The sequence below is a fragment of the Notechis scutatus genome, chromosome 3 (assembly GCF_049901735.1).
Source record: "Notechis scutatus isolate UNSWTSFEM ecotype Mainland chromosome 3, rNotScu1.2, whole genome shotgun sequence".
NCBI lineage: Eukaryota > Metazoa > Chordata > Lepidosauria > Squamata > Elapidae > Notechis > Notechis scutatus.
Genome location: NC_142011.1, coordinates 68,193,224 through 68,205,459, shown reverse-complemented (window position 1 = coordinate 68,205,459; position 12,236 = coordinate 68,193,224). Strand labels below are relative to the sequence as shown.

The following is a 12,236-nucleotide window of genomic DNA, read 5'->3' as shown; positions in this document are numbered from 1 at the left end:
TTAATGACCAAAAGGGTACTGGAATTATCACTAGTTTTAATGGAATAATTTTACAGTAATCCAATTGCATTATCCCAAAATCTTTGTCACAAGAATCAAATAATAAATGGATTTTATATTAAGCAAATTATATTAATATATTTCTATTGTTTTATAAACATTTTTCTAGTTTGTGTAAAAGGAGTCATCTTTCACTCTGGCTTTTTTTTTTTTTTTGTTTAAGTCATCCATAATTCTTATTTCACACCTCAAACTATTTGCTTGTATAAAAAGTTAATGGGAATATAACCATTGATTTCAGTGGTGCCAGTATTCCTGCCATAGAAACTCAATGGAGCCCTCTAAAAGCACAGGTAATGAGAAGGTTATTCTGTATTGGATTATGTATATAAATCTTTTATTCCACTTTAGTATGTGAACAAACTGATGCTCCATTTTCTTATTAAGTCTGATCTAATATTATAATATCAACACAGCTATACATACACTGAAAACAGGTATTTTTATTTGGGTTTTGCTTCTGATTGAACTCTTTAGTCTAATTCAGAATATTATTTACACTCTCACACACTCAACGCATATTCAACATGTATCTTTATTGATACAAACATACAGCAAGAAATTGTTTATTCTGTGGCCATATAAGTTATTCCTACTGAAGACAGAAGCTTTTTCTATAGTGCCTATCTATGTATACCTATGCAAAGATAGGGATTAACAGCTTCTATAGTAGCTTGGCATCTGGAAGGGCATTTGGCCAGTAAATGCTCAACTCCATCCAGTTGCTCTGACTTTACCCCAAATTAAGGGATTACAGGGTTATAAAAAGGGAGCTTCTATAGAAGCTACAAAAATAGAGTACATATCTTTAAAAATAAAATGTCAGAAGATTTTTAACCCACATGAAAAAATAAAAGCCCTTTTCTGATCCCGGTGTCAGAATAATGTAGTTTTCACAAGAACTAACAGGATGCTCAAAATAAATGGAAAAGGAAAATATGTAGAGGATATGAGTCAGAAGCCAATGTTTTTACCACAAAGACCTCAGTAGCTGCTAACCCTTGTCAAAGGTCATGAAGCATTTAGTCATCAAGGTTTTGATAATGGTCTTTTACCACCTAATTTTCTACAGAACAAAATATACAGGGTTCTTCTTTCCTGCATTTACTATAAAGTGGTTCTCATCCAAAATTGAATTTTGAAAAAATTGGCTTGAAAATGTCTGTTCTAATCCATCAGACACTCGATTTTTTATTTTTTTTTACAATTTGTTGCATATGGATCTCATCATAATTATTGAATAAACCCATATGTAACTTCACTGTGGATTTTATGTCTGGACAAATCTAGAAAATGTGCGGCTTAACATGTTGGAATGGAACATCAGTTCTGAAAACTGAAGCTTCAGTTGACGATAAGGATACAGTGCAGCCTTCCTTGTTTTGCTTAATCCAAAATAGGCTGCTGTTTGCAAAGGCTATTTCAATTTAACCATGAATTGTACCATTAATATTAGGAGAAGCTAGTTTTGATTATTGTACCTGGGATATTTACTATGGAAATACTGACTTGGACAGCAAATTTATATTTATTTTGTCGTTCTGTTTGAATGGCTGTGGATTACTAGCAAAAGCAATTAACAGTATGGAGACTGGAAAAGCAATCCCTGCAGCTCTGTATTTGAGAATGGTTCATTCTAAAGGATTCAGTTCAACTGGTTTGAAAGTGAACAGATTCTAAGAAGAAATTAAAAGCCCATTTGCTTCTTCTAATCAAAAACTCAAATATAGATAAACTTTCTCCCCCGTTTTCTCTCTCCCCCTCAACATCAAGGCCAACAGAAGACCGACAAATGGATCTGAAACACGATGCCTGGTAAAAAAATATATGTTGCTATAGCATCTATAATTACACTTTTTCAGTGATGCTGCCTGGGCAGGCACATGTCCATGGAGGACAAATGGGATTGGCAGGGAAGAGACTACTTTGCTGCACAATGGGTTAAGATCCATTTGTGTAGCTGGCAGAATTGATGTGATTATTTTTTTTTAAAAAAAGAAATCAGGGTGGCATATGTTGTTGACATATGGCTACACACTGCCATCTGGGTTCAGAAGGAGATTTGGGTTCCCAAGCTGTTGCTGAGCAAAGCCAAGAACATTGCTAGGTGCTAGGTCAGACTGGTTTGGGAAGGTTCTGCCAGAAAAAAGAAAAAAGAACCACCTCTGGTTGCATTATTTACTTCATAATATCAGGCTGCCTGCATGCCCTGTACGGTGAAGGTATATGCAAGAAAAAATGATTAGACCCACCAATAATCTACCTTTTAGTGTTATTATGTCCGTGGAATATATGTGTACAGACACTTACAGTTCCCAATACTTTACACACACAAAAAGAATATCTTCAGCAAGAGAGGAAGAAAAAAAAAGGATTTATGTGTAAGCATTAATCTCTATTAGCAAGCAGCTATAAGGAGAAAAACAAGATAAGGCAATCTGCATTGAAGAATTTATAATCTGTATTTCTCCTATTAAACTAAAGGATGGAAATATAAGAAGATAGTTTGATCTTCCCAACTGTTTCAAAATTACACATGGAAAACAAACTGAATGCATTTCAGAATTTAACAATGTTATTGCTACTGTTAAAAGCTATGTTTCTGCAAAAATAAAAATAAAAAAATAAAAACGGAAGCAAAATGTCGGATACTTGAGTAATATTCATAATAAGATATCAACAAAATCAATTACAAATTTGATATTAAAATTCCCAGTTACTAATTTTAATTTTAAACTAAATCTTTATTTTAAGAAAACAAGGAATAACCCATTATGATCTCTAATCATTCTGGCAGTTTAGAATATTTATTTCTGATTACTTCATCTTTGTTTCCGAATTTATTTGGTAATGCTGTGAAAACACAAGGTTACCAGATATAGGGAGAAAATCAAACTGATTTCTTTAAATTTTGAAACAGAAAAAGATACTAAGAAAGTGTTCTTTCTCTATTACTCAGTATATTTGTTAATCATTGATCATTTTCACATAATGGTGGCTTTGTAAATCTACCTTTACAAATATCAGTAGAGAAAATTTAAGCAAGTATTTTTATTAACTTCAGTAGAGTTTGGAATAATTACTCAATTTCATTAATTCTCCTCATTTTAAATTTTCTGCCAGTCTCAAAGACAAATTTAAAGAAAAGCACTTCCACTTCTGTTTTAACAGATCTGGTCAAGGGAAAATAGAATTAAGGCATTTAGATACCTTACCCTCATGTGGGCAGGTTTTAACATGCTCTGAATTCAAATGCCAATTTTAAATCAGCTTTTAAAATATTAGTTGATTAATTACAATATTGGACTCCTAATAAAAACGTTTTTAAACATAGTTCATTACAATAACTACCAAAATAGGAAACTTTAAGATCAAGTTTGTAATTAACAAATTATGTATCATCTAATATACTATCATATTCGACTTTTCATCTTGCACTGAATTACTTAAAAAGTAAAATAGATTTTGCAGTTTCCTTGTATTGGACATGTACAATAAATTGATTTAAATAATGTTGTATTTTGTTTCAAGTTAAATTTTGGAAAGCCATGGAACAAATTTGAGTTTAACATCAGTTATTCAAACTTGAGAAACCACTGCTACAAGTTAAGAAATAAAAATCAATAATTGCAAATCTATTAAATTGGATTGATAGCAATACATATTTAGTTCTCATATTCCCTAAATAAATTTCCACTTATGCGTGCATCTATAAAAATCTGCGAATACATCTCAATTACATATTCAATGAGATAGTGATCATTATTGCCAGGACAACTAAATAATAATAAATATGCTTTTCAATCATATTGATGCAAAAATCAAAAATGATAAATACATATTTATTCCATTACGATAACACATTATGAAAGAACAATTTCCTCATACATATAAATATATATTCATGATCATTTTCTATGAAAAACAAATAAAATGGACATTATTACAAATCTACAAAGATTTTTTGTTACATATTTTCATATAGCAGTCCATAGAAAATAAAAACGTAGCAATTATATCAGAATTACTGAGGCTCCTCTCACAGTGAATATATATTCAGGTAATCAAAATCTCACATCAAAAGCTCTGTTTTTATACTTTAGATCATAATAACAGATTAACAGTCAAAAGATATTTTGGGTAAAGCTATTTGAATAGAACTTTTGGATACACTCTGGAAAACAACAGCTGACTTTAACACTAATTTGAATAGCCCTTCCCATGTTGTTTACAACACAAGACTCTGAACCATAACGTAGGGAGAAATCAAAACCTTGTGGACTTAAATATCTCCTTGTTTATTACACAATGAATGTCTTATTCATATTGACCCAAAATAGGCTAAAAAAGGCTAAAACAGGTCAGAATAGCTGATATTTTATGAAAACATTTAACTGAGAGTAGGAGATTTAAAGAAATAAAAGAATCCCCTCAAAATCTATTATTATTCCCCAGGAGTCTCTAACAAATACAATCAAAGACCATAAGTATCACTTACTAAAACTCAGACAAAATAATTTCTTTCCTAAGATATCCACATAGCTTCTCATGCACGTCTGCCTACCTTCTTATCACCTCCTTTCCTTTTCTTCTTTTTCTCCCCCTATTCCTTTCTCCTCCCTCCTACAGCTATTACTTAACCTTCAGGTACTCATTTAAACAACCCACCAACCAGCAATAATGATCACATATAGTTACTAGATTGCTAAGTAATCACCTTGCCTGCTGCGTTAATGTCAGTTGTCTTTTGCTTATGTACATGACATTGCTTTATCCTTCCCGTATGTTAAGTGTGAATTACTGTTTGTTTGGTATCAGCTATTCTTAACTGCACCTGGGCTCATTTTCAATCCTTAAAATAAAACAAAAATTACCAAGGCTGGTACATACATGAATGCACACACACCAAAGGATAATAAAGATCTACTCTTATCGTTCTATCACAACTGTGAGACTTATAGGGTAATGATACTGATGGATAATCAAGCCCACCCCTAACAGCCAGTACTATATATACAGTCTTACATTTTTACAGGTTCCCTTAGTCTCAATCAGGTGACTCTTTAGTAAGTAAGAGTTACTAACCAGTGTTCCTAAACAACTCAATAGGGTTTATAAATACATAAAGCTGAAAACTCCCTTTCCTCACTCTGAGATATGTCTGGCCCCACCTTGGCTGGTTCAAAAGAGCTCTTGGAACTTGCCTCTTTTGCCAGACATATGGGTCAAAATGGTGGAGAGTTCTGCAACTCTCATTGCCTCCGAAAGGTTGCTTTTCTTATGGCATTTGAGTGTGTTTTTGTTTGTTTGTATTCTTTTAAGCCAGCCAGCAATCCATAAAGAGTCTGCAAACTCTAATAATAAAAGATAATAATAATAATAATAATAATAATAATAATAATAATAATAATAATAATAATAATAACAACAACAACAATAACAACAATAACAACAATAACAACAACAACAACAATAATACTTTATTTGCGGTCACAGACCAAAACACAAGTGCAACAAAAGAAGAACATGGGAAAATAATCATGAACAATTGGTCACCAAAAACTTGACTAAGGGGAATTACAGCATTCTCCTCTGATGGTTACAGCTCTTAAAAAATATAATAATAATAATAATAATAATAATAATAATAATAATAATAATAATAATAATAATAATAATAATAATAATAATAATAATAATAATAATAATAAAGAAGCATAGTGAAAAAATGGGAATAAAATTAAATGTAAAAAAGATAAACTAATGGTAACAGATAGAACAAACCAGCCTTAGAATTGGCAATGAAGATATCAAAGGGTGGAGTGCTTGTGCCTTTTATGATCAACCCCCAAGACTAAAGGAAAAAGCAATCAACAAATACTCTGCAGACTAGACCTTGGTAGAACAGCCATGAAGGCCTTCCAAAAGATATTCACACTGTTGTGATGTGGCTATACATAAAAAGCATTTTAACATATTGCACCTCTGTATGGTTTGCCAATTGCATAGTGACATATAGGAAAGCACTCCAGAGGGTTGATGTCATTGCCCTCTCCCCTCTTTGGAAGAGCTTTATAGCTCCCTCTGCCTTAAGAAAGCTCAAAACATTCTCAAAGATCCATCTCATCCTAGGAACCCTTTTTTTGAACTATTGCCATCTGGCAGACGGTACAGAATAATAAAAACAAGCACAAAGGGGCTGAAAAACAGCTTCTATACCAGGGCAGTAGCTCTTTTGAATTCTGCTATATAGTGCAGTATTGGTGCAGTGTTGGGGTTTTTTGGTTCAATGTGTGGAGTGTGAAGGATGTGTGTTTGTGTTTTATGGTCATGATGTGCACTGAAGATGATGTTTGATTTCGTTGTACGAGGTGCAATGACAATAAAATAAAATAAAAAGATCAGAACTGTGAAAGCTATAATATTCCCTATGACATCCATGGAAGTGAAACTTGGAATGTAAGGATAGAAAGAGTATTGATGTTTTTGAATTTTGGCATTGGAGAAGTCTCCTGATGATGCCACAGACAGAAAACAAACCAATAGATTATCCCCCCCCCACCCGAAAATCAACCCATAGTTCTCACACAAAGCACAACTGACCAGGCTAAAATTATCCTACTTTGGACACTTTATGCAAAGATCTGGCTTTCTAGGAAAGCTCTAATGTTGGAAAAGATAGAAGGAAAATAAAGAAGAGGACAACCAGCAGCAAAAGAGAGCCACTGGTCTTACTGGTTAAGGCAACCGGCTAGAAAGCAGGATACTATGAGTTCAAGTTCCACCTTGGCCATGAAACTAAACTGGGTGACCTTAGGCCATTCACTCTCTCTCAGCCCAATGCAACTTACAGGGTTGTCGCTGTTGTGAGGAAAATACCGTTATTATAAATCATAATAAGAATAAATGGTATTACTGTTTATCCTTTTTAATGTCTTTACTTAGCTCTTTTATGGTGTTATTATTACTGTTCTCTCTGTTGCTTTGCAAGTACATTGAGTGCTTCTGTACTGGAAAACAAATTGCTTGTGTGTGTAATCACACTTGGACAACTAAAGTATTACATTCAATTCAATAGAAGGAAGGTATGTAGAATACATTCACTGTGTGAAGTTATTTGTAAAAATAATAAAGGCAGGATATAGATAAATAAAGTGGAGAGAATCAATTATTCTGGCAACGAATGCACCATGAAAAGATCTGAAGGACTAGGCTAGGGAAAATTGACCCAGAGAAAATCTATCTATGTAGTTGTTAGGTTGTGTGAATCTAAATATCACTTGAGGTGATAAATCTTCAGCTACCTACCTATACTGCTCCTGTCAAGAGCAGTACAGAAAGCTGTCTTGGAAACTTGACTTAGGATCCTTCAAATACTTTTTGAAGAAAACCAATAGTGGAAGAGTGGCATATTTCTATTGCATAGAAATCCAAAAACATTTGGTTTACCACTAATTGCTGGACTATTGTGCGCCTTCACCTGATCTAGCAGGGCAATTCTTCTGGTCTTATTATTATTATTATTATCAGCCATGCAATCTATAAACTCAGAACAATGCAACAACAAAGTATAGCAACAGGATTTCTGCCATACATACATAATCTAAAAAAAAAGATAATAGATATTCAAAAACCCAGTGTATTCATCAACATGAAGAGGCGATTTCTTTCCCCTTGTCTATTGGAAGTTGGTATTTTAGCTTCAACAATTACTGAGAGGATACAACTGAGAAAAATAAAATATTTTCAACCCTAAGTCTGGATAATTTTCAGACATTTTCAACCATAAATTGAACATTTTTTTGGAATTGAAGCATTTTCAACCCTAATCCCTGGATCACTAATGTTAAACTAGTATTAGAACAGAGAAGGACAACAGATAGAAAAGCAACTTTTGTGGACAACTGCCATATAAATCTAAACTAAGACATAAAAAATCATTGCATAAAGCTTTTACTCCTCACAAATGCTCCAAATGAGACACTCCAAATATCCCCTGTACTTGTAACTATGAGATGCACTATAATAAATCTTCCAAATATCCCCTGTACTTCTAGCTATCTGATAAACTACAATAAACCAAACACTCACTGTGCTACTTTACAGTTATATGCAAACGTTTAATCTCTAAAGTATGGTATATGATGTCTATCTTCCCTTAAGATGTCAGAACAAAGAGAGACAAATAACTGAGGAAACACCAGATCTCCAACGTCTTGCAAAAAATAACTGGGTCAAGGCCATTTAAAATTCCAGGGGAAGAGTGTTCCATAGGTCAGGCACTGCCACTTATAAGTCACAATTTCAGAGGTCAACAAGATGGCATTGTTTAATAGAAAGGAAAAGGAACATGTCTTCTCTAATCTCTGTAGGACCAGCAGAAACAATGGGAGAAAGGCAATCTTACAAATAGCCTGGCCCTATAGACAGGTGAAGTTATCCAGACAAGAAGCACATCTAGTTGAATTAATTCTAGTTTTTGGTAAGTTTATATTAACAGAATCTTGCAAATCTGAAAATACATTTCTCTGCTGTCATTCTTACAGTCAATGAAACTAGGGACGTTCCCTCTTGAGACTTTGTCATGCCCACATACCTGCTAAATAGTAAAGCTAACTTTTATATGGCTATTGGCCTGGTTGTGGCTCTTCCCATCTCCCAAGTTCACTCCCACATACTATTACACACTGGACCATGGAGAGCTTTGTAGATGATAACCATCACCTCGAATTGCACCTGATAGCCTACTGGGAACAAGTACAGCTCACAGAGCAGTGGTGTTGCATGGGCATAGCCCACATCACCGTACTATGGACCAGTTGCAGCTTTCAAGTTCTTTTCAAGTATAGACCCATATAGAGTACATTGTTGTGAATATCACGTGTGGTGAGGTGTAAGTGTAAATGCAAACATTTAGGCACCTTTGGCCATACCATATGCTTCACGAACAGAAGCTGAGATAATTATTACATGGTGCAGTTAAATACATAACCTTTCTACAAATCTAAGTATATAACATTTATGTGACATCTTTTAGAGAAATAAGGTGGGGTGTCAAACTCACGTCATCATGGTGACATCATGTGATGTAACGGGACATTTGGCTAAACTAGGCAGGGGCGTGGCTAGCACATGATGCATCCGGCCTGCAGACCGTGAGTTTGACACCCCTGAAATAAGGAAACATTGACTATGTCTGGTGTAAAAGTGTGAACACCTGTTCAATCAATACTACATAACACCCTCTTTGGAGGAAATAATAACTTCTAAATATTTCCTGTCACAGCTAAAGATCTTTTTATTTATGTTTTTTTTTATTTTTTCCCTACTCTTCCTTGCAGAACTTTTCTTAACATCTGGAAGTGGCCTTTGATAATACTGTATGACTGAGATCTTAATACAGCCCCTCAATAACATTCAAATCTAAGGACTGTGAAAGACATTTTACCTCTAATTTGCAAGGAATTGCACATAGACAGTAAGTATGTATTCCAATCTGAAGAATTTTTTGTTTAATTTTATATTACATAGATTATGCTAGGCTCCAATTCATTTCAACATTCAGATACATACAAATTGATCAGGAATGTCTGAATTTTTGCATGCAAATGTAGACTAAATTAGAGCAAAATATATATGGCTCATACACCTGTCAATTCCCTAAAGATATCTCACACTTCTACTGTACTTTTAAACCTATTAGCTGTCCTTAGAGGTGCCACAAAAGGCTAAGACCATCTCCAATTACTGTAAATTACACTTTTCAGTAGTTATGACAATACTGAGGAGAAAACGAATTCTTGCTCAGCCCTCAGTGTTTCATTGCCACATTTTTTATGCTGTTGTTTTCCTAACATGAAATATGACTGCCTGTTAAAAGTGCGATCAGTCTTCCTCATTGTTCCTTTTCCTCATATATACACACTTGGTTTATTATATCAAGTAGTGAAGTGAAACATAGAATTGATCTACTAAAATCATTAGGCCCACAATATCTTTCTTCTCATTTGGATGTTTCTGTGATTACTCCTACTAAAACATGTTAGAGGAGCCCAGCATCTGTTCAAATCTATGTGCCCTATTCCACTCACCAAAGCTGTAGTGAATAACTGAAAGGAAAAAAAAAACAGCTAACTCTCATGTCTATAGAGGTAAAATATAGTTTTTATTGAACAATATTGGTTAAGCTGGAAAATTGTGACAGCCTTATACAAGGAACTGCAGCTCTATCCCACCTGTATGAGAGACAGAAAGACAACAGCTGCAGCACTTCTTATTGTTCCATGTTCAGTAAGTTGCCCATCCTGTATGATGGTCTGTTATTCAAGCATAGGCCTTCTGAAAGGAGAATGTGTGAAGCAGCCTCAAAGGAGAACTATTCCACTGCTTGTTTTCTGCTTCAGGTTTGTCCACAAAGTTTCCTTATATGCACTTTACACTACAGTAGTGAACATCTTTGCCTCTTAATTTGCTGCTTGCCCGGTTACCTGCAGAGAAAGGATACATATGAAGTAGCAATGACCATTGGATGCAGTAAATCTTGTGTTTAGATGTGATTGGAAACAGGTGGATGAGAGGGTCAAATAAGTTCTCATTATTTGATGTGATTTCTTCCTTGGTCCTGTCCTTTTAATTTCTGTTTGATGGCTTTTCTATAGGTAACCGATGAGGTAGTAAGGTAGTACTTACCTATCTACTGTATGTTGAGAGCTGCAATGGATTTCTGATGGCAATGACTTTTTTTTTCTGTTCAGTGTTTCATATTTCTGCAAAGAAAATAATTTTGTAAGTAGCTAGCAGTTGTAAAAGTCTAGACTGTCTTGATGTTCACCCATACACATCCCTATAAATCCCAGTGCCCTTAGTAAAAGTTTACTTACATTAGGAGTTGGGGGGGCATTAGGACCCTTCATTTTGTACAAGACACTTGACCTACATCCCCTGTTTGTAAAACTTGTTATTTTAGTAGGTTTAACTAGTATTGTGTCTTCTCATTATTACCCTAAGGCAGTTTTTCCTCCTTGACATTCCCCCAATCACTGGCTTACCTCTGTGGGAAACTTTATCAATGCAGCCCCAGTTGCAGGATTGAAGTTGGAATTCCAGTTCTGTCCTTTTATCGGGAGTCCTGAGGCAGAGTATTTCTAAGAGTTCTGAGAAATCAAGTATTAAAATTATGTCCTCCCTAGACCTTCACAGTTTCAGTGAAATACTTCCACCAGTTGTTCTCAGCTTCATCAAATAAAAGTTCCCATTTATAAATGCCATGTTCTGTAGGAGATTATTGCAACCTTGTCCCCTGATGTATGAGATTTATGTCTACTAGTTAGGTTGATTACACTGCTATTTGAATTGTGTGATTGCACATTAGACCTATCCTACATTCTAATTATGATGGTTAAGGGCAAACATGTCTGGGTTTATCCATTGATTCAATAAAAGTATGCTTTCCTGGAGGTGGTGATGATTTCTGAGAAAAATAGCCATTCATTCCTAACCAGTAGTACGAAAGTCAGTTATGTCAGTACCACAGTACTGTAGCACATATTGACCCTAGTGAGATATAGTAATGCTTCTTCTGCTAATCCATTAAACTTAATGTTGACTGTTGCACTCTCTAGCAGATCTAACTTAAGGCCAGTTGGCTGTTATGTCAATAATATAACAACATGCGTGCTTTAGCATTCCATTTTTGTCTTTTTTTCACTGACTACTAAAGAAGTTAAAACTTATTTTTAACACTAAAATTAAGATTATGAGTTTGTAGTCTCTTAAATAAAAAAGTATGTTGTTTTAAATGTTTTCCACATAATTTAGAACTCTGGATTGGAAAGCATTGGGTTAACCTGAATAATACAGTGCAAGTTTGGGAGGGAAAAAAAAAACCTCACTGAAGTAATTTTAATCCATTCTTTCTCCCTCCCTCCCTCTCTCCAGCCCTTCTGTTTTATGTTGAAACTGTATGATTGTATTCATTCAATACTTTACAGTTCTATTTCCTTCCTTCTTCTGAAATAACATTTTTAAAGTGCCATTTTGAGCTTCTGTTATATTAAAAAAAGAAAAGAAAAGAAAGAAAGCAGCACTGGTGTTCAGTTCTTGTAAGCCTTTGCTCATTTTGAGTCCTGTTCCTATTACACAATAATGTGTTATTTTGCTGAATTCTGGCATCTATC

General features: G+C 34.4%; 1 protein-coding gene and 1 long non-coding RNA gene across 13 annotated transcripts in view; both read right to left on the bottom strand.

Moving 5' to 3' along the window:
* Nucleotides 1-12,236, bottom strand: part of NFIA (nuclear factor I A) — a 479,105-nt gene that overhangs the window by 195,615 nt on the left and 271,254 nt on the right. The window lies entirely within an intron of this gene.
* On the bottom strand, nucleotides 10,208-12,157 carry LOC148131225 (uncharacterized). The gene is made up of 3 exons (XR_015748595.1): nucleotides 11,109-12,157; nucleotides 10,750-10,826; nucleotides 10,208-10,547 (listed from the first exon to the last, which is right to left on the bottom strand). It is a non-coding gene; the product is annotated as an uncharacterized LOC148131225 (long non-coding RNA).